Source organism: Muntiacus reevesi, chromosome 14 (assembly GCF_963930625.1).
Source record: "Muntiacus reevesi chromosome 14, mMunRee1.1, whole genome shotgun sequence".
In the NCBI taxonomy this organism is placed as follows: Eukaryota; Metazoa; Chordata; class Mammalia; order Artiodactyla; family Cervidae; genus Muntiacus; species Muntiacus reevesi.
In genome coordinates, this window is record NC_089262.1 from 49,911,246 (window position 1) to 49,935,845 (window position 24,600).

At 38.4% G+C, this 24,600-nt stretch overlaps 1 protein-coding gene across 1 annotated transcript in view; it reads right to left on the minus strand.

Moving 5' to 3' along the window:
• The window catches only part of PDE4D (phosphodiesterase 4D), a 1,548,416-nt gene extending 1,527,760 nt beyond the window's left edge, over positions 1 to 20,656 (minus strand). Inside the window, exon 1 of the mRNA XM_065905742.1 lies at positions 20,575 to 20,656. The gene's annotated coding sequence lies outside the window, so the exon portion shown is untranslated. The remainder of the gene's footprint in view (positions 1 to 20,574) is intronic.
• Positions 20,657 to 24,600: the final 3,944 nt, after the last annotated feature.

Sequence of the window (24,600 nt, forward strand, 5' to 3'; positions counted from 1 at the left end):
ATGTGTTGGAAAATGAGAGAATGGTAAAGCAAATATGGCAAAACGTTAACTGGTAAATCCAGTTGAAGAATATTTCAAAGCTCTTTGACTATTCTTGCAAATTTTCTTTAAATTTAAAATTATTTCAAAGTACAAATCTGAAAACCAAAACCACCACCAGTTTCCTAGCTGCCCCTGACCATGGCCCTTCTGCCCCTTCACTTCCCAAGTCCCCGTACCAGGGTGTAGAAGGCTCACCCACCACACAGACCCAATCCAGTGTGAAGTACCCAGCTGGCATGCAAAGCAATCCACAAGCTCCCCTGACTTCTATTCCAGTCTCCTGGCATCCCTCCCAACAACAGGCACAAGTTCCCTCCCCATGGCTGGTTCCCCATGTCCCCTGACCCCACTCCATCTCAGGCTCAGCATTTTCCTGCATCCAGGCCTGTGAAGAGGCTGCTTCCTTTGCCTAGACTAGGACTCCCTTTCTTCCTAAAAACAAACATCAAGGTCATATCCTTCCCTCAAAGCTTAATCAGAATCCTATTTCATCCCAAGTGGCTTTCCAGGTCCACCCAGCTAGAATTTGTTCACCTTACCCTGCCTCCTAAAGCAGGTGTCTGCTCTGTGTAGAACTTACCTCCATTCTTCAACCTTGCGCTAGAAATTTTGTGCTAGAAATTCCATATGTCTTTGATCTAGGAGATCAGGAGTTTGCAGAAGATGGTAATAATGTGGTTTTCCTTACACCCCCACTTCCTCTTATATAATTTTGCAGAAATTATGTATTTCATAATTAAAAAAAAAAAAAAAAGATGCGTGCTGCCAGGGCTGATCACGGACCCAGGGCAACAGACGGGAAGGGACAGGAGAAGGCAGCAGCTCGGGCAGTGAGCACGGAAGATGGGAAGTTCTCATCAGGGCACACGCCCCGGTCTCAGCAGTGTCTACCTCTGCAAGGAAAGGAAAGAAGAAAAGGAATGACCCTGCTTCAGTCAGTTCAGTCTGTCGTCCACCCCCAACACACACACACACCCTCACACAGACCTCCCAGAGCCTCTGCCCTGTGCTGGCCACCCTCGACGCTGCTGCCAGCAGAAAGTGCATGTGTGGAACTTCCCTGGCTGTGTGTGAGAGCTTCACCCAGTCTAAGTCCTTGAATGACTTTGCTTTCAATACTTTGCCTTTTCAATTTAAGGGGGGGGGGGGGAGGGAAACAAGCCGTGTAAGAAAACTTACCCAAAAGAAGAGTAGTTAACTTTATTGAAAGTTCTAGATAAAAAGCAAAGCAAGCATGCTCAAGGAAAATGAAAACTAAACGCCCTTTGCCTTTCGAGTCATCTTTTCCCTAATGTCACACTCCCTAAGTATCTTGACCCTCTTCTTGCGCACAGGGCTTCCACTCAGCTTAGGGCTCAGATCCAGGGTGCATCTCTTCCTCTTACTGACACAGATTTGGGCTTAAGTGACTTACCAAAGCTTATGCTATCCTACCGTGGCTCCAAGTTTGTTAGCGGGTTTATTTGTTCTTTGGTGAGAGTTTAGGACCAAAGTCTGAGACTTGGGAGTTGATACACTTACACCCAGAGAAGTAGCTGAGACTCTTAAGGGAGAAGGGGAGAGAAATAAAAGACCAAGACTAGGATGATGGGAAAGCCTGCACTGAGAGCACAGGAAGGCACCCTTTCATCCCCAAATATGACCTTTCCATGAAACCTTCAGGTGATTACTCCCTAAAGACCATCCTGCTGTGGAAGGACACCAATATTCACCACTCTTGACTCAGACTTCGGCAAGACTCACTGCTTTGTATAAAACAGATAGCCAACAAGGACCTACTATATAGCATAGGGAACTATACTCAATATCTTATAATAACCTATAATGGAAAAGAATCTGAAAAAAGAATATATATATGTATTTATATATATATAACTGAATCACTTTGCTGTACACTTGAATCTAACATAACATTGTAAATCAACTACATTTCAACTAAAAAAAGAAAAAGACCGACTGTTTTTCCTTTCAGTCATTCAACAAATATTGACTGAATGTCTGGTGCATATTAGAAGCTATTCTACCTGCTGAGGATACCTTAGTGTACCAAAGTCCCTGCTTGCAGGGAATTTCCCAGAACTACACATTACTTTCATAATCTTGTAATATTTGAAATCTCAGGCATTTCCTAGAATAAGTGATTTATTCCCTATGATCTTCACTTCTCTCATCTGTTAAATGGGAACATCAAACTCTATCACCTGCATCACATAGGACTGCAAGGAGAATTGGGTAAAAAAGCATCCATAAGGTGCTTAGTACAGAGCCTCACAGTCAGTAGATAATCAATAAATGGTAATGTGATTATGATTACACACTACTCTCAAACCAGAGTCATCATTCACTTGTCTCTCAGGTCTAAACCTTGTAAATAATACTGCCACTGTGTTCTAAATCTAGTAATTCAGATACATCTCTCACAATTTTACTTTAACTTCTGTACTCAACTGTAGAGTGTACTCAATACTTTAAACTCACTTCAAGAAATAAGTGTAGAATTACAAGTTTTCTATTTTTCCTAACATATAATAAATTCACAAATAATTATTACAATTTAAAAGGTTTATTCATATTACACAGCACCCAAAATTAACTTAGATATCACTGGAAGTATGCTGAGTGCTGAGTCTACTTTGGGAAACACTTCTCCATATGCTCCTCTTTGCAGTGCTGATCTCTATATCTAAATTTGGTTTATTACACATTTTGGAGAGTTCCAGAGTCTGCCATCCTCTCACAGTTTCCACTGCTGCTCCCCTAAGGCAGCCTCCCTTTAGCATGACTGTCATAGTTTACCAGTTTCTACCCCTGAAACCAGATCATGTCTCACCTGCCCCAAACCCACCAACAGATTCCTGTCTCCCTAGAATAAATGCAAAGACCTTACTGCACTCTACCAAGCCCTACGTGATCTGGCCCCCGCTTGTCTCCTCACCACATTTCCTACCACTCTTCCCACTGGAAACTGCAGTTTTACTGAACATTATGCAGACAGCCTTTGCATCTGCTTTTCCTCTGCCTGTAGCATCCTCCCCAGGTTGTTGCAGCTCACTCCCTGACTTCAGAGGCCCTTCGTGAATATCTGCTCACTCAACTCCATCAATCATCATCATTCTTACTCACCCTATTTTATTCTGACCAAAACACTTATCACCTTTAAACATCAAATGAGGTGCATTCACACATTTGTTTCCTGTCTGTCAAGCCCCTCTAGACTATAAGCTTCACGAAGGCCTGCATTTTGTCTATATTGCACATTACTGTATTACAAATGCCTGAAATAGTATGGAAGCCACTCACCAAATATTTGTTGGTGAAGGCATGACTGAATGCACCAAGGGTGAATAGTGAGTATTCTTTGAAATATGCTCAGCTTGAGGTGTCTCCAAACTCATAGAGTGGGCAGGAAGAAATGCAAATGTAGAGTCTAGGAGAAAAGAAAGTAAAAAGCAAGAACACCGGAAAATAAGACTAAAAAAGCACAGACCCACCCACCAAAGCCCTCCAAATGTTACTGGAATGTTGGCCCCAAAATAAAGAAATTAGTTGGAGACAGACTAGAGCTCATGGATGGATATGGATAGAAATTAAAAAGAACTCACTTCATTACACAAGAATTTGTAGTGCATAATTTAGTATAAAAAGGAGGGGAGAGAGGCATATACGTAAATAAAGCAAAATTTTTATTTTAGCCTTTAATGAGAAGCTGCTCCCTCACCAAACTTTGAAAATAAGTTAACAAGGTAGAATTCAGATTTTTTTTTCTACCCGGTCTGTAGAAGTGTTAACAAACTGTAAAACTTCTGAAACAAAGACTGCTAAGATGGAGAAAGAGAGTGAAATGACACCTGGGAACCCGAGGCCCCAGTTCAGGGCCTCCCTATAGCTACATCCTTTGACCCATAGCTTTGTATTCATCCAGTCTGACCCTGAGGTTCTACCATGACTTGCTTTGGCCAATGGGATATTAGCAAATGTGATAGGAATCAAGCCTTGAAAAACACATGTGCCTTGCCATCTACCCTCTTGCATGACGGGGCTTGCCCTTTTGGACCCTGGCCTGGCCACCACCATAAGGACATGTCTGGAGCAGACTGCTAGAAAGATGAGAGCAGAGATAAGAAATACATGGGGAGTACTGAGCTTCCTCAATCAAGAGTATCACAGACTCCCAACTAACCTCTAACACATGAGGAAGGCCAGCTAAAATAATCAGAATCTGGCTTCGATAAACAGAACTCCCCCAGCTAACCAGTAGACTCATAGAAAATAACAAAGGGTTATCATTTCAAGATACTATGTTTTGGAGGAGTTTGTTAACCAGCAGTAGCTAACTGATAAAACTTAGATAGATAACTTTCCTCCAAATAACTGAGGTTAAAAACAGAGGTAGAAGTCAAAAGAACTAAAATGACAAGTTACCTAAGCAATAGAGGACATAATTTTCTAATTAGTTTTTTAAACCATTTGAAAACAATAGGAATATATGCAAATATGTGCAACATAGTTGCAAGTCAAAGTTAAATTATTAGTGTCCCCTTAAATTATAAAAGTGGGGTAATCTTTTATAAATATAAACATCAGACACCTAGTATACTGTGTAGGCTCCAATAAAAACAAAACGGAACCACATATGTTCTCTTCACCCCTCAATCACTCTACCCTAGTCATCACAGGGGACTTCTGTTTTCCACAGCACTAGAGTCTATTTTCATTAAAGTAAACTACTCTTTCTTTCATCTTAAAAAAATTAACAACCTTACCAGACTCACTCACGGAACTGTAGCTAAAATAAAACCAACCAAAATTTGCTTCTGTTCAGACTTCTGTACTGACAAAAGCATTATCTTATTCCCCTTCCAAGTTTACCCTTCTTCTTTCTTCCTTTATACATTTTCCAGGAGATCTGCACAAAAGCATAAACTTCCACATTAGACAAGTGAATAAGGACGCAAACGTGGAACAATGCATACACTGTTTGAAGAGGTCGTCTCATCCGAGCCTCCTTCACACTCACAGCCTCACACATGGCCACAATTTTAGTCTCACAGAATCCATTTTATATTCTGCTCCATAAACATATACATCCTTCTATAAAAAGAAACCGGGCCAAATTGAGAATGACATTAAAGCTACAAGTAACAATACACTGGTAGAGCCCTCTACACGCTCAGCCCCACGCTCCCCCTCACATGGTGTCTTAGCTCACTTAGGCTGGTGCACCAAAACACACAGGCAGGGTGGCTCATAAACAGCAGATATTTACTTCTCACAGTTCTGGAGGCTGGAAGTCTGAAATCAGGAAGCCAGCATGGCTGGGTGAGGGCCCTCTTCCAAGTTGTAGACTGCTTGTTTCATCCTCAAAGGGCAGAGGGGCTAGGGAGCTCTGCGGGGCTCTTTGGAAGGACACTAGCCTCACTCATCAGGCCTCTGCCCTCATGTTCTGATGACCTCCCAGACGGCGTGCTTCTTCACACCCGTATATTGGTTATTGGGGTTTCAACACACGAATTCTGGGGCGGACACAAACATTCAGCCCACAGCACGTGGTCATCAGAGCCTGGGTTCCTATCTCCCTTTTATAGGCATGAACACTGAAGCTGGGGGTGACAGTGTGACTGCCTTGAGGATTCTCTTCCATAAAGTGACTAAATCAAAATTCAAACCCAAGTTCAAAGTTCTTTTCTATACACTATACTGCAGAGTAATACATGATTGGAAAACTCAAAAAAAAAAAAAAAAAAAAGCCTTTTCACAGAAAAGAAAAAGACCAGGAATATATGTAAGAAGACAAAGAATAGATAGATGTGTGAGAAGAGAGACAACAGAGGCATTTACTTTTAAATTGGACAACTGTGTAAGAAAAGCAGCTAGTAACTGCTAACATTTCTAGAACATTCTACAGAACACAATGAAAAACCACATAATTTTCTAGCATGTTATGGACCAGCAATAGAACAAGTACCTAAGACAGGATTTCTACACAACTTTGCATATATTTTCACCTCTTTATGTTCTAAATGTGTTATTGTGGGCTGTATATCCTTTATTCAAGATAAGTAAGTGTTAGTCGCTCAGTCATGCCCAAGTCTTTGTGACCCCATGGACTGACTGCAGCCCACCAGGCTCCTCTGTCCATGAGATTTTCCAGGCAAGGATACAGGAGTGGGTCGCCATTTCCTTCTCCAGGGGATCTTCCCAACCCAGGGATCGAACCCAGGTCTCCTGCACTGCAGGCAGATTCTTTGCTGACTGAACTACAAGGGAAGCTAAATTCTTGTTTATCAAAAGTATATCTAGAAAAATAATATATCTAGGACAGTCAGTGCTAGATAATTGAATCTGCAGACTGAGTGAGACTACTAAACAAAGTAACAGCTGGTTTACTTCAGACTCTGCACAACTTGAAAGCTCTAGATCAGGGTTTGGCAAACTTTTTCTGTAAAAGGTCTGTAAAAGACAGTAAATACTTTAGGCTTTGTGGGCCATATGCTCTCTGTGGCAACTACTCAACTCTGCCCTGGTGTGAAAGCAGCAGTTAACAATGTCCAGACAAATGAGTGTGGGTGTGTTTCAATAAAACTTTATTTATAAAAACAGATTTGGCTCAAAGACAGTACTTTGCCAATTCCTGTTGTAAAGTATAGCAATCACCCAGAAGAATATATACACCATGGAATATTACTCAGCCATTAAAAAGAATTCATTTGAATCAGTTCTAATGAGATGGATGAAACTGGAGCCCATTATACAGAGTGAAGTAAGCCAGAAAGATAAAGACCATTACAGCATACTAACACATATATATGGAATTTAGAAAGATGCTAATGATAACCCTATATGCAAAACAGAAAAAGAGACACAGATGTACAGAACAGACTTTTGGACTCTGTGGGAGAAGGCAAGGGTGGGATGTTTCAAGAAAACAGCATCGAAACATGTATATTATCTAGGGTGAAACAGATCACCAGTCCAGGTGGGATGCATGAGACAAGTGCTCGGACCTGGTGCACTGGGAAGACCCAGAGGGATCGGGTAGAGAGGGAGGTGGGAGGGGGGATCGGGATGGGGAATACATGTAAATCCATGGCTAATTCATGTCAATGTATGACAGAAACCACTACAATATTGTAAAGTAATTAGCCTCCAACTAATAAAAATAAATGAAAAAAAATAATTAAAAAAAAAATTTTTTTAATGCATTTATGCTCTTATCTACTCTCAGGGGAGGATGGACATCCTAAGCCAAAGTCTGTTCTTCCATCTGGTACACAATTTTTAAAAACTGGGCTATTTTTTTGCTTACAACCTATAACAAAATTCAAGCAGGTATTTCAAATCAAGGATTCTAACTTAGGCTAGTACAGTGAAGGCCAAAAGCCTTCAGAACACAGGCCAAGGACTGAAACGACAGAGCAGCCTGGACCCGCGAGTTTAGGGGCAAAACACTTCCTCCCTAAACACTCAAACATCTTAATCATTTCCATATTAAATGACTCAATGCCACTGAGAATGTTGACTTTGAATCAACTAAGGAAAGATTCTATTTAATACTTTTAACACAGAAAAAAGATGAAGACACATAAGATCTATTTAGAGAGATCCATGAATACCGCCTAGCAGAAGTTCTAGAACTAACTGAAGAAATTTTAGCTATCTAGAATAAATACTTTATGAAATAATCAATTCCCCAGATAAAAATAATAGACAAACATTTATAAAGCACCTACTATGCATTATGCATCATTCCAAGTGTTTTACCTATACTAATTTACCTAAAGTACAGAGCAATCTAACCAGGTAGGTACTATTATAATCCCATTTTTCAGACAATGAATTGAGGTACAGGGAGACTGAATGACTTGCTCAGAGTAACACAGCCACTTAGAATAGAACCTGGCCCCAGATACCATTTCTTCAATTGCTAAAAAATGCCAAGCCATTACCTTTTGACTGAATGTAGGCTGCCTTATTTCAAAGACCATGAAAGTGGTAAGACATATGCAAAATCTTTACTAAATAAAATATAATCTTTAGAATTTAACAATTGAGAAATGTCATTGTTTTTCAATGCCTGAGGGTAAAGACTATAAGTGTTTATTATTTTTGTTCAGATCCACCAAAATGAAAAGATTGCTTGTATGTTAGATTGAAGATATTTTATTCTTTTTCAGTGTTGCCTTTAAAATTGCTTTTGGAATGTGCCAGTAAGATAAACAAGTAAACGAAGTTGTGGGAAAATTATTTTTAGGCACTCTTACTTCAATCAGATAAATATGACGGTATGAAATAAGTCAGTCTTTCTATTTCTTAGGTCAGGACATGAAAATTAGATGTTTATTTGCTGTCTTTATTTCTTAAATAGCTTAATTGTAAATTTGGCTTATATTGGAAGAAAGCAATTTAGTTGTCAAAATAACTGAGGTTACTACTGACTTATCACCCAACAAAAATATTTGATCCTAATATATCCAGAGTAAAGGACTAAAATGGCTTATGATGTTTATTAAGAGAAAATTTAAAGTTTGTGGGGAGATTTCTTTTAAATAGCAACGATCTGAAAAATATTTTTGGTTACTGAGTAGGCATCTGTGTTCTTTTTTATTTGTGATATAAATATTTTTGCTATTCTCCAAAAGTTCAGAGTGGAGAGAAATCTCTGCAGTTTCTAGAAAATAGAGAGGCTGCAAACCAAGTTTATATTAATTCCATCATTTGCACAACTCCAGGCAAGAAAAACATTTCTCCAAAATCTATACATTCTCTTCATAGCAGTTTTCCTCAATAATAAGCTAGCATTCCCTGCAAAATTTATACAACACTCAAGGAACAGGAAAAGAGTGGAGACAGCTTGAGCAGTCAGTTTATATTTGCTGCCCATTTTTCATTTTCTTCCTACCCTTCTCTAAAAATACAAAGCAAGAGAGTCAAACAATTGATACAGAAGAGGAAGAGATAGGTGGAAAGAGAAAAATATCCCATTACCACTTTCTTCACTACTGGACATAAATATTAAATCAATGGTAACTCCTATAATCATAATTTCCAGTTATATATTCATAACCTTGGAAAACTGTTACCATATAGGACTAAGATTTGAAAAGTTAAATCATATTCTTAATTTTTTCTAGGTGATAATGATTATAATTTTTTCATTTAACTTAAACATAGTGGCTAAACTCAAAGTTTAGATTCTACATAGACATGTTAGATAACAGAAGGAAGAGGACAGAAGACAAGAGGAGAGGAAATGAGAAGAGAGAAGGGACAGGAAGAGAGGGAAAGGAAGGGAAGGGAGGGGAGGAGAAGAGGGGAAAAAAGATGAGAAAAGAACAAAATGTATGACATAAATTGGTGAGTTGATCACCAAACCAACTTTTATTTTTCCCAGAGACAAGTAAGATTCATGCCCCAGCCTCCCTGCTATTAAAGTGGGACCTTTACATAACCAAACTCTGGTATAAAAAATGTGAGCAACCCTCTATGTATTTTTCCCTCTGCCAAAGCACAAGCACCTGGAAACTGGAAATAATTAGTTGATAAGAGAAGTGCCATAAGAAAACCACCTGAATGAGGGAAATTTGCCCATCAAGAATATTCATTTTGGTAAACGGGTATAACCACTATGGAAAACAGAATGGAAGTGCCTCAAAAAATTAAAAATAGAAGCACCATATGATCCATAAATCCCACTTCTGGATACATATCTGAAGGAAGTGAAATCATTATCTCAAAGGGAGATCTGCACCATAGGAGCACTATTCACAACAGCCTAGAAACAACATCAGTGTCCAACCGCGGATGGACGGACTTTAAACAGTGATACACACACACACACACACACACACACACACACACACACACACACACACACACACACACAGAGTAGAATATTACTCAGCCATGAAAAAAGGAGGAAATCCTGTCACTTGCAATAATATAACTATAACTTGAGGGCACTGTGCTAAGTAAAATAAGTCAGGTACACAAAGGCAAATATCGTATGACTTCACTTATGTGTGGAATCCTAAGGAGCTGAGTTTATAGAAATAGAGAGTAGAATGGTGGTTGCCAGGGACTGGGGAGTGGGAAAAAGTGGGAAATATTAGTCAGAGAATCCAAACTTCCAGTTATAATATGAAAAAGTTTAGAGATCTAACATACAGCACAGAAATGATAGTTAATAATACTGTGTTATATACTTCAATGTTGCCAAGAGCATATGTCTTAAATATTCTCACCAAAAAAAGAAAAATGGCAACTAGGTGACATGATGTAAATGTTAACTAACACTGGTGGCAATCATTTTACAATACAGCTGCTGCTGCTAAGTCACTTCAGTCGTGTCCGACTCTGTGTGACCCCATAGACGGCAGCCCACTAGGCTCCCCCGTCCCTGGGATTCTCCAGGCAAGAACGCTGGAGTGGGTTGTCATTTCCTTCTCCAATGCATGAAAGTGAAAAGTGAAAGTGAAGTCGCTCAGTCATGTCAGACTTGTAGCGACCCCATGGTCTGCAGCCTACCAGGTTCCTCTGTCCATGGGATTTTCCAGGCAAGAGTACTGGAGTGGGGTGCCATTGCCTTCTCCATTACAATACAGCAGTCCCCCCTTATCCTTGAGAGATATGTTCCAAGACCTCCAGGAGATGCTTGAAACCATGGATAGTAACAAACCCTCTACCTACTACTTTTCTCTATACATACTTACCTATAATAAAGTTTATCTGAATTGCCAGCATCACTACTTGAATTTTGGCGCCGTTATTAAGTAAAATAAATGTTACTTGAACACAAACAGTATGACCATTACAGCTGATTTGATAATCATCTACTAAGTGACTAACCAGTAGGATATGCTAGGGAAAGTGATAATTCATATCCAGGGTAAGACATGCAGCAGAATGGCATTTCATCACACTACTCAGAATGGCAAGTAATTTAAAACTGATAGTTTATTTCTGGAATTCTCCATTTAATATTTTGGGTCCTCAATTGATCTCAGGTAACTGAAACTACAGAAAGTCAAACCTTGGACAAGAGAGGATTACTATATGTAAATGTATCAAATCAACTCATTGTATGCCTTAAACATACACAATGTAATATGTCAATTGTATCTCAATAAACTTGGGGGCAGGAGTCTTTCATTAAAATTTTACAGTAAAATAAAAGTCTTTCATTAAAATTTCAAATTACTGAAGAGTGTCTTATCCAGTCATTAAAGGTAGAAGAAAGTCATGACAATGGTTCCAGATGGCAGTTTTCAACATGTACTACAATCATCTCAGTAGATGCAGAAAAATTTTTTTATAAAATTTAGCATCCATCAATGATAAAATCTCTCCAGAAAGTGCTTATAGAGGGGACATACTGCAACCTAATAAATTGCCATCTATGACAAGCCCACAAATACCATCATCCTCAACAGTGAAGAGCTGAAAGCATTCCCTCTAAGACAGAACAAGACAAGGATGCCTACTCTCGGCACTTTTATTAAACATAGTATTAGAAGTCCTAGCCACAGAAATAAGGTAAGTAGGGAAAAAAGAAATCTAAATTGGAAATAAAGAAGTAAAACATGTCACTATGGAAAAACATTATACATAGAAAATCCTAAAGATGCCATCAAAAATCTAGTAAAGTACTAAAGCTTACCAATGAATTTAATAAAATCATAGATTAAAAATTAATACACAAAAATCTGTTACATTTCAATACACTAACGATGAACTATCAGAAAGAGAAATTAGGGAAGCAATCCCATTTACCATCACATCAAAAAGAATAAAATACCTATGAATAAACCTACCAAAAGTAGCAAAAGACTATACTTGGAAAACCGTAAGACACTGATGAAATAAGTTGCAGACAACACAAACTGATGCAAATATATACCATGTTCATAGCTTGGAAGAATTAATATTATTAAAGTGACTGTACTACCCTGGCATGCTGCAGTTCATGGGGTCGCAAAGAGTCAGACACGACTGAGTGACTGAACTGAATACTACCCAAGGCAAACTGCAGATTCAGTGCAAACCCTATCAAAACACCAAGGGCATTTTTCACAGAACTAGAACAATAACTTTAAAATTTGTATGTAAAAACAGAAGATCTCAAATAGCCAAAACAACCTTGAGAAAGAACACAACTGGAAGTATCATGCTCCTTGACTTCAGACTATACTGTAAAGTTACAGTAATAAAAAAAATTTTTTTTAAGTATGGTACTGGCACACAAGGGCTTCCCAGATGGTTCGGTGGTAAAGGTTCTGCCTGCCAATGCCAGAGTTGCAGGAGACCTGGGTTTGATCCCTGGGTTGGGAAGATCCCCTGGAGGAAGAAATGGCAAACCACTCTAGTATTCATGCTGGGATAATCTCATGACCAGAAGGGCCTGGCAGGCTACAGTAGATGGGGTCACAAAGAGTCAGACATGACTGAGCATGCAGACATGCACTGTTATAAAAACAGACACACAGATCAGTGAAACAGAATAGAGAGCCCAGAGATAAATCCACGTACCCTTGGTCAATTAATATACGACAAAAGAGGCAAGAACATACAATGGAGAGAAGATAATCTCTTCAACAATGTTGCTGGAAAAATTAATAGATACATGTAAAACAATGAGATTAGAACATTCTTTCACACCATATACAAAGATAAACTCAAAATGGTTTAAAGAGCTAAATGCAAGACCTGAAACCATAAAACTCCTAGAAGGGAACATAGAACACTCTATGACATAAATCACAGCAACACCTTTTAAATCTGTCTCGTAAAGCAAAAGAAATAAAAGCAAAATTAAACAAATGAGACCTAATTAAACTTAAAAGCTTTTACACTGCAAGGGAAACCATCCATAATATGAAAGACAACTAATGGAATGGGAGAAAATATCCGCAAATAACATGACCAATAAGCAGTTAATATACAAAATATATAAACATTTCATACAACTCAGTATCAAGAAAACAAACCACCCAATTAAAAATGGACAAAGGAGCTGAATAGACATTTTTTCAAAGAAGACATACAGATGGCTAACAGGCACATGGAAAGATGCCCACCATCATTAACTATCAGAGAAATGCAAATGAAAACCACAATGAGATAACACCTCGCTCCTGTCAATATGGCTATCACCAAAAAGACCACAAATAACAAATGTCATTAAAGATTTGGAAAAAAAGGAATCTTTGTACATTGTGGATGGGAATGTAAGTTGGTGTAGCTGCTACAGAAAACAGTACTGAGGTTTCTCCAAAAAATAAAAACAGAACTGAGCTATTTCAAATCCTAAAATGTGATGCTGTGAAAGTGCTGCACTGAATATGCCAGCAAATCTGGAAAACTCAGCAGTGGCCACAGGACTGGAAAAAGTCAATTTTCATTCCAATCCCAAAAAATGTTCAAAGTACTGCACAATTACACTCATCTCACACACTAGCAAAGTAATGCTCAAAATTCTCCAAGCTAAGCTTCAACAGTATATGAACCAAGAATTTCCAGATGTTCAAGCTGGTTTTAGAAAAGGCAGAGGAACTAAAGATCAAATTGCCAACATCCGCCAGATCATTGAAAAAGCAAGAGAGTTCCAAAAAAACATCTATTTCTGCTTTATTGACTATGCCAAAGCCTTTGACTGTGTGGATCACAACAAACTGTGGAAAATTCTTAAAGTGATGGGAATACCAGTCCACCTTACTTGCCTCCTGAAAAATCTGTATGCAGGTGAGGAAGCAACAATTAGAACTGGACATGGAACAACAGACTGATTCAGGAAAGGAGTATGTCAAGGCAGTATATTGTCACCCTGCTTATTTAATTTGTATGCAGAGTACATCATGAGAAATGCTGGACTGGATGAAGCACAAGCTGGAATCAAGAATGCCAGGAAAAATACCAATAACCTCAGATATGCAGATGACACCACCCTTATGGCAGAAAGTGAAGTGGAACTAAAGAGCCTCTTGATGAAAGTGAAAGAGGAGAGTAAAGAGGCTGGTTTAAAACTCAACATTCAGAAAACTAAGATCATGGCATCTGGTCCCATCACTTCATGGCAAATAGATGAACAAACAATGGAAACAGGCTTTATTTGCTTGGGCACCAAAATCACTGCAGATGGTGACTGCAGCCATGAAATTAAAAGATGCTTGCTCCTTGGAAGAAAAGCTATGACCAACCTAGACAGCATATTAAAAAGCAGAGACATTACTTTACCAACAAAGGTTCGTCTAGTCAAATCTATGGTTTTTCCAGTAGTCATGTATGGATGTGAGAGTTGGACCATAAAGAAGGCTGAGCACCAAAGAATTGGATGCTTTTGAACTGTGGTGTTGGGGGAGACTCTTGAGCATCCCTTGGATTACAAGAACAAACCAACCAATCCTAAAGCAAATCAATATTCATTGGAAGGACTGATGCTGAAGCTGAAGCTCCAACACTTTGGCAACCTCATGCGAAGAACTGACTCATTAAGAAAAGACCCTGATGCTGGAAAGATTGAAGGCAGGAGGGAAAGGGGATGACAGAGGATGATATGGTGGGATATATCACCAACTTGATGGACATGAATTTGAGCAAGCTCCAGGAGTTGGTGATGGACAGGGAAGCCTGGCATGCTACAGTCTATGGGGTCACAGAGTTGGACATGACTGAGACTGAACTGAAAAACCAAATTACCATATGATCCAGCAATTTCACTCCTGGGTATGTGTATCCAAAAATAACCAAAAACATTAATTCAAAAAGATACATGGCACCACAATGTTCAGAGCAGCACTATCTACAATAGCTAAGATATAGAAGCAACCTAAGTGTCCATCAACAGATGAATAAAGACGTAGCATGTGTATACACACACACACACACACAGAGGAATACTACCCAGCCATAAATGAAATTCTGCCATTTGCAGCAACATGGACAAACCTAGAGAGTATCATGCTGTGATATGTCAGACATAGTGTGGTTATTACATAAATGTGAAATCTAAAAGATAAAATTAACTAGTGAATTTTTTTTTTAATTTTATTTTATTAGTTGGAGGTCAACTACTTCACAACATTTCAGTGGGTTTTGTCATACATTGACACGAATCAGCCATAGAGTTACACGTATTCCCCATCCCGATCCCCCTTCCCACCTCCCTCTCCACCCGACTCCTCAGGGTCCTCCCAGTGCACCAGGCCTGAGCACTTGACTCATGCATCCCACCTGGGCTGGTGATCTGTTTCACCACAGATAATATACATGCTGTTCTTTTGAAACATCCCACCCTCACCTTCTCCCCCAGAGTTCAAAAGTCTGTTCTGTACTTCTGTGTCTCTTTTTCTGTTTTGCATATAGGGTTATCATTACCATCTTTCTAAATTCCATATATATGTGTTAGTATGCTGTAATCTTCTTTATCTTTCTGGTTTACTTCACTCTGTATAATGGGCTCCAGTTTCATCCATCTCATTAGAACTGATTCAAATGAATTCTTTTTAATGGCTGAGTAATATTCCATGGTGTATATGTACCACAGCTTCCTTATCCATTCGTCTGCTGATGGGCATCTAGGTTGCTTCCATGTCCTGGCTATTATAAACAGTGCTGCGATGAACATTGGGGTGCACGTGTCTCTTTCAGATCTGGTTTCCTCGGTGTGTATGCCCAGAAGTGGTATTGCTGGGTCATATGGCAGTTCTATTTCCAGTTTTTTAAGAAATCTCCACACTGTTTTCCATAGTGGCTGTACTTAACTAGTGAATATTAACCAAACAGAAACAGACTCACAGGTATACAGAACAAACTAGTGGTTAGCAGCAGGAGAGGGACAGCGTGAAGTGCAAGATAGGGATAAGGGATTAAGAGGTACAAACTACTGTGTATAAAATAAATAAGCGACATGGATATATTATGCAGCACAGGAACTATAGTCAAATTTTATAATAACTATAAATGGTGTATAATCTTTCAAAATTGTGAATCACTAAATTGTACACCTGAAGCATATAATACTGCACATCAACTATACCTCAACAAAAAATAAATTAAAAATTTTTGTTTAATTTTAAATACTATACTACAAATTATATTCCTTCATTTCCAGAAGGTTCTCTCATAATTGTTGGAAGTATGCAGGATAAAGATAGGAGAAAATTCACTTCATTTTTTATTTGTTTTACTTATTGTGCATCCTGTATAGTTTCATCTAAAAAAAATAAGATTCTATACATGGTAGAACTGTTTCAGACTCACCAATAGTACTATCAGGAAATAATTAAACTCTTTAACAACAGCTGCACTCAAGAGGCTGAAATGTAGGACACACCCATGGCCAATAATCCAAAAAAGTGTGATGACCTTTCAAAATAGAACCAGTTAAAAATCTGAGATTCAAAACTGTTGACTGAACTTTCTAAATTGTTCAGAAAGTCATCTTGAGCATTCATTTTATTCCTGGGATGAAAAGCCCACAGAATAAGCATCACCTTAATGTACATGATTATTTTGTTAGTTAAATTTAATAAAGAGAGAAAACACAATAATAAAAAGTTCAAGAACATCTGTCAATCTAAATTTTCTAAGTCACTCTTTCTTCTGAGGAAACTATGCCCTCTAAAACTTTGTCATTAACAGTTCTAAATGCAGACTGTGAGGGACTGCTTATCTGAATATTAGCTTTGCGCTATATCTAAGTGGAAGGAAAGTCACAGATTAATCCACCCTGTTGGAGGGAAGCAGACGTAGCTGAGAAAGCTAATCAAACTTCAGGTGAACAGCGAAGGGACTCAGCAACACATGCCACAACACTGCTAATCGGCTATACCCCAATACAAAATAAAAAGTTTAAAGTTACAAACAAGAAAAATCAAGAATTACCTTTATTAAAAAAAAAAAAGAAAGCTAATCAATAAGAAATTTGTAGGTCCCATTAGCAGTCATGCCTCATACATTCTTCCCCCGATGCCTTATAACCATTCATCTATTTTCTGTCTCTATGAAATTGCCTGTTCTGTACATTTTATATAAACAGAATTATACAATTTAAAGAAAAAGAAATGTATGTGATATTTTCCATTTTAAAAATTGACTATTTACACTTTTAATTAACATCCTGATGATACATAAGTAACATTTACAAGGCACTTAGAAGTTTACTAAATATATTTTCACATACAATATCACTTTCTTATTTTTACGGTAACCCCTGTTATTTTTATACTCAAGTAACAGATAAGGACTCAGGCTCTGAAAACCTTTGTAATTTTTCAAGATCAAACACGGAAGACTGCCTTTTCTCTAAAAAGTATTTTTTCAATTCTGGGGATACTTTTAGACGCAAAGGAAGCTAGCCAGTGCTATGAACTTCTGGGGATATACTTTTAGAAGTAAAGGAAGCTAACCAATGCTATGAGGTTTTGTAATAATAACGCCATTATCTTAGCCCAAAGAACTAAAATATTCTTTAATCGGCACTTTCTCATCATGCTGCTGATATTTACCAATACAGTAAAACACCAGGATATATACAATTATTTCCATTTTACAGACGTAGAGACTGAGGCTTAAAAAAATTTAAAGACTTGAGCATGATCTCGCTCCAAGATCAATTCACTAAGTCATTTTGCTTCCTGAAATTGGAGGGATACAATTTTGGCTTGTGACCAGTATAACAGAAAATTATATCACCTGCATATACTTTATAATTAAAGTGCAAAAATTGATTTTTTAATTAAATGAAAGTTCCTCCTCTTCCAAGGGGTAGTGTCAAGCTCCACAAACACAGGGAATCATACAAATCTAAAGCATTTAACTCTGTGTTGGGAGAGGGAGAGGAGGTGTTTTTTGTTTTGCTCTACTTTCTTTAAAACAAGCTCCAGGTGGGACAGCAAGTCTTTTGAAAACGCCAACTAAGGATAATTAAATTCTTCAGCAAGAGTAAGCAAAAAGAGTAGTTCTATATATAACACTGGAAAAAAATGTCTTAGAGAAGAGCAAATCTTTCCAAAAGTGAAATTCACCAAATGAAACCCTGGAAAATGTAATTCAATCAAGAAATATTACTTAAGCCAATTTGCATTCATGAGTGCTTTGCAAGTTCATGATGTAATACATTCCTTGTTGGATATATCTTTGTCAAATCCATCTGTCTATGGCGGATATACATAGTTTTATAGAACCTTATCTGCCAAAGAACTTCCACAGTCAGACAAAAATGGCGATAGAAAATAAAGTGCAGAGGGAAAAGAGACCAGCTACTGCTATTTGGAAAATGCTTCCTTTCTGCACAATATCTTGCTCACAGATACCTGTCCCCTGGACCCCTGGTATTCCTTTCCTCTTTCTTTTCTTAATGTCCTACCCTTTCATGTAAAACAGATGTGAACCCAGAGAACTGAAGAGGCTAAAGTCCTAAAGGAAGCTCCAATGCAAGATGTCAATACTCCCAACAGAATTTCCCTGAGCCATGTTCTAAACACCTTTATGAGCTGCATGAGCAGCTGACTAATATCCGATAGCTAAGCATAGGCCATTTGTATTTGATTCATCTCAACCAGAGCTCAAGTTAATACTATAAAGAAGGAAGTCATGAAGAGGTGGGAGGGAATGTGATAGCTACACCACGAAAGCTATACTGACACTACGTTGAGAAAAGGAGCCAGCTTAAAGGTCGGAAACCAGTTCAGAGAAAGCTGTTTCCACTCTCCCCACTTCTTACTCTACAACGGCCCCGAACCACCTGGAGGGGTGAGATTACAGTTCTTCAATAGATGCACTCCTTTCTTCCACTGATATAGTCAGTTAAGACATAAAATAATGACTGTCAACTCTTACTATTAGTGTCTACAACCATGGAAACTAAATAAAGGAACTTATCACTATCACAATTAGAAGCTCATACTCTTTCTTCACAGTAAGCATGTTTCTAAAAGAATGTATTAGAATTACACGTTTTAAAACTACTTTACACTTACTTGGCTAATACAGAAAAGGATTCCATGTTAATTATTTTTCTCTCCTTTTATAAACCTCATCTGTTGCTGTGACCTAAAAGGGGTCATATTTTAGAAGGCAAAAATATTTTAACAACAAAATTTTGCATTTCCAAAGTGAATGAAACATAAAATTTTGCAAAAAGCATAACTATTATTTCTTTCCTACTGACCAAATCATGTCAGTCGTTTAAATAGGCGTGACCAAAAATAAACTGCTCTTAGGTATAAAAATAATATTTTTATAGGAATTGGCAAGTAACTACTGTAGCTATTAGAAATTTATACTGGCCACAGAAACCCATGATTTTAAAAACTGTTCAGATGATTTATGCTTGAGGCTTATGTACAGCACAAAAATATACATTTGTATCTCTAAGTCTAAAGATGAAAACTTAGACAAAAAGCAAACTAGAAAACAACCCAAAATTGTAAGAAATTACCTAACTTTGTGCCATATTGAGAAAGATATAAAAATTATGTGGAAGAAAAATTATTTATTTCTAATGATTAACTTCATAGACAAAAGCCTGCCTTTCTTTTTTTTAATGACAAGAGAAATCAATAATGTTTTAAAAGTAAAACATGAACTACTTACCCTCACCAGTCTATACTCAGTATTAACTCTATCCTGCAGTATATGCTATAGAAGGTAATAAAATGCTGATGTTTTCTAGGTTCTCCCCTCAATCTGCTCCAGCTTTATCTTCAACCTGGTTAGCAACAGAAGTCACCCCCAGCAATTACACAAACCTAACAACGGCTTCCCTGGGATAATTTGATCTGCTCTGACCACACATTCCAATCCACGTACTTTCTTCTGTTACTGTTGTTGTTTCTGTGTGTTTAATATGCTTCTTAAAGGACTTTAAAAAAAAAACCACAGACACACATACACACAAGCTAGGGAGTTCTCATTCAGCTCCCCACCATAAAAACAGAACCACTGAGGAGCATTTTTACACATGTAAAACTATTCTAGTTATCCATAGAATATGTCTTGGTACAGCTTCAGGTGACAGTAAAGAAAAGCTTTGCTGTCATTTCACATTTCTCTCCTTTCTGTGCTCTGAGTGTTGTGTACCTGTGTCCCAAAAGGACTGCCTATCATGACTGCTCCCTCCCAACTGTGGACCATGTGGGTGGGAAGTCTTGAAACTTGCCGGACTCAAGGGCTCTCAGCTGTGGCTTTGACTCCAGCAATCTGTTCTAACCTGCTCATATTGGACCTTTCTCACTTTCCAGACCCCTTAAAACAAACCCAGCTAGCAAATGCATTGATGAAGAGCCTCCTTCAAAATACAGCTTGACTCTGATTCGTGGCAAAAAAAAAAAAAAAGCTGGAATAATCCTGCCAGGTCTTAGAAGCTTTACGATTAATTGCATTGAACTTGATACCCAGAAAACAGCACCTTGAAAATGAATCATTTGCTACTTCAGTATTTTTCTAATTACCATCACTCCCTCTCAGGGCATGTAATTAACTTACGGGGTTTTTTTTAAAACAAAAAAAAAGAGAGAGAGAGTCAGGATTACTCACACAGTCTTGAAGATGCAAAGTCAGCTATTTAGGACAGAAACATCCGAGGCCGTGTTAGAACTCAGTTACGACTACACATGCGTTAAAGCAGGAGCTGGCAGGCCTCTGAACTACAGCAACTATAGGACTTGTGCTTCTCGTACGCTGGGCTATAATTTATGAAACTGAGCCCCAGATCCAGCCAATCATTCAGCTCCTCATAACAAGTCTGACTGGCTCTGGAAAGCTGAAAGGGCTGCACTAGAACAACAAAGATGAGATATTCCACATAACACTCAGCTTATCTGGAATCACTTTCCCTTGCAAGGCCAGAAAAAAATGATAGCTTTACTGCCCAAGGGAAGCACGACAGAGGACGGGGAAATGCGACTTCACCTGGAGCAAGATCTGTTATGCGTTGGCAAGACCAACCTCGCCAGCCTTAAAGGACCCAGGTACCCCTGGCACTGGGAGGGCAACCGCAGCAGCAAAAACCCAAAGGTAATTTTCATCTTTCCTTTTATTTTTAGTGGGAGTAATGCTGAGTCGAAATAATATGCATTAAGTCACTCCAGCAACTAGGTCCGCTTTGATCTCATTTTACCTTTTTCTAATCTCATCTATTGTAGGATCATTTGTTATTGAGTATGAGTCCAGGGAGGTTTAATGTACCTGAAATAAATTTAAAACCAAAATGATCATTTGTGGAGGAAGAGAGATCATTTTCCAGAACAGTTTGAGAGCTATCTTTTCAGATGGACAGTCTTTTCACCCACCCACAGAAACAAGAATAAAGGCAGCTCAGGCAGGGAAGAGGGAAAAGGGGTTTCATGAGTACAATTAAATGCTTTTTAGTGTCTTAAAAGGAATAACTGTGCTCAGACAGTAAATTAGGAAGATGGGTTATTATATTGGCCCACAATACTTAGGCTATATAGCATGTACCAGAATGTACCTTGGTGGGATTGTTGGGGTAGAAAATGATGTAAGAGCCAGTTGGCATAGCCCCCCATGGCCTAGGTTTCTGTTTTCTTTGCAATATTTTCCTTATTTCCCATCACATTTTGAAGTATTAGTAATACCAACTACTTGTTATACCAAACTTCCAAACTGTAGTTATTAATGCATCTGTGGCAAACATTTTTAAGTCATAAGAGGTGACTAAAGAAAAAAAGTTTTTAATGGAATTAACATACACCCTTAGATATGTGACATACTTTACCTAATGACAAATCCTTCCAAATCCTCAACAAATGATGTCTCTTCAGCAAACTTTGTAGCAAGTGTAACATTAACAACCAAAACATCATTGTAAAAACTTTTAAATAACAAAATTAATCATTATGCCTTCAAAGTGACAGCAGAACCTCCACAATATAAACTCGTGTCAGTTTTATATGCTCCCAAAGGAAGAAGCCAGGAAAGGAAACTTGCTTTGTTTAGTGATGAAATATAAGGAATAGGAACAGAAAAGACATTTATGCACTTTTTGTTTGCTCTAGATGGTTGACTGAATTTAACTTGAGATTTGACACCAAGAAGAAAAACAGAAACACGGGGAATAGAAAAAGTAATCCATTCCTAATCCCCCCAAGATCTGTTCTTTGAATTGTCCAACTTGTGACTAACCAGGGAGGACTATCTCACTACGTTTAAATATTTTTTACTTAATTAAACCTTTGTTTACTTGACAGTGCTGCTGCTCATGGTGGCTGTGTGAGAACTGAAACTTCTAAGGGAAGCCAGGTTGTTAAAACTGTGATTCCCTCGGCTCAACAATAACAAGGATGATCTAGTCTGAAAAGGAAAGCATGCCCTTAAGGTAACGTTGTCAGTGAAACTTCAACACCCAGAATTTTGTCATTGAATCCTCAACACCCAGAATCTCCTGTTTCTCATTCCCCAAATAAAATTATGTTAAAATCTCTTCAAATTCCAACATTCAAATCTCCATTTTTTCAACAGGCAAGACCAAAGATACTCTAAACTAAGGCATTTAAATTATTTCACATGATAGTTGCCCAGAAATTTCCTATAGGAAAACTTTACCTTTGACAACTTTGAAGATAACCATCTCTCTACTCAAGACAATGGCCAGCAATCAACTAGCAAGTCCTTGAGTCAGAAGTTTCCATGGCTTCTGGACATTCTCTGTGTCAACATAAAGCTCAGTTTCAGACAGACCCCTGGCACCCTGACCCTTACAAACACTAAAGGTTTTGTTTGCTTCAGCTTCAAGCTGTTCATCTGTTAGCAAGCCATGTTCAACCAAAACCACATTCATGACGAGAGTTTTCTAAAAGACCAGCATGGCCTTCCCTCCAATCATCATCATAATCATGATAGTCCGAGACATGTTACTGCTACTTGGCAATTGGGGGTGAGGGTAGATATTTAGTACCTGGAGTGGTCACAGAGCAAGGAAAACCTCACACTGGAAGGAAGGAAGTGATGCCTCAGTACAATCCAACATAAGCCAATTAGATCTCAGTGCCCTATTTAAAACAATGCAATGAAGGAGGAAGCTTCAAAAATACATGCCAATACTCTAATCTTCTCCTAAAGTTGTTAGTGCAGTGTGCTAAAGTCTACTTATAGCAGGCATCATTTCCAATCCAACAGGGCTTGTGCTAGCAGGCTGTAGCTGGAGAGACTACCTCCATCATCACCATCAATTAATAGCTGTTGGCTGTCGCACCTGGCACCAAGAGGGTTCACGGTAAACAAAGGTCATTCAGACAGCTAAATTCTGTTCTTAATTCATTTTCTGGATCTCCATCTCATAGACAAGAATTTAGATGACCCCAATTAAAGAAAAGTACTCAGCAATGCAAACCTTTCACCTGAACCAAGAGAGCCATCAACCCATCTCAACTATCAGAGCAGGTCTGGTTGAGTGAAAAGTGTCCCTAGATCTGGGCCAAGAAGTTTTTAGGCCCACAAGTTAATCTGCCTTCCCTGCAGTTTACGTGACCAAAGGAGTCGCTTATGAGAAAACTCTTAAACATTCAGATCCACCAAATTGGTGTGTCAGACCTGCTGAGGTTGGCAAGAGGTTAACTGTGCTCCAGGTGAAATGGATAAATAGCCCCATTGTTTTCACCAGGTTGGACTCCTCCAAAAGAAACCCTAGATCTTGGACCAGGTTGCTGGTGGGGGGCAACTGCGGACAGTTCAAACGTCAACTCTTGGAGCCAGTGTCTGTGGTGTTAACAGAAAGAGAAGCAATTACTTAGAAATACATCAGCTAGAAGGCCTGCTCACCTTGACAAAGCAACAACAACAAAATTTCTTTTAAATAAAAAGGCATGGCTACAAGAGCTATGAATCTGTGGTCACTGCAGGGATTAAGCTTATATTTTTGGTTTAACAGAACACATCATCTGGGCACACAGACCTCATAATCAAAGTTGTTCTCAGCACATGGGGGAAATTTTTGTGGCTGCTTTTTAATTACCTATCTGAGAACATGAATGTTTGGAAACATACTAACAATGCATGTGACAAGATTCTAAACCATATTACACATAAAATTAACCTAAATCAACAACTTTTTGTGCTCATATATTGTCAAAACTCTTCTTCTTGGTAATGAGATGTTAAGTCATACAAAATTACATACACAAAACATGCAATTACTTAAATTTTGTAAGAGAAAGGTTTGAAGGGTTGCATTCTTCATATCTGATGCCAAAACCACCTCTTCAAGCAATGCGTAAGCATTATGTTAATAGCATGGAGGTTGACAGCAAACACTCTGAGTTAGACTACCTGGGTTCAAATTTCAGTTCTGATTCTTATATATGGACTTTGGGCAGGCTACTTAAGAGATCTGTGCCTCAATTTCCCCATATGTAAAATGGGCCACTCACAGTAACTACCTCCTGAGGCTGATGTGAAGATTAAATGGGCAAAGCCTGCTTAGAACTGAGCCTATTACATAATAAACATTCATTAAGAGAAAACTGTCATTTGTATCATAATTATTATAAGTTCATTGCAATAAATGCACACAAGATCCAAAATGGAGTTGGATTGCTGAACAGT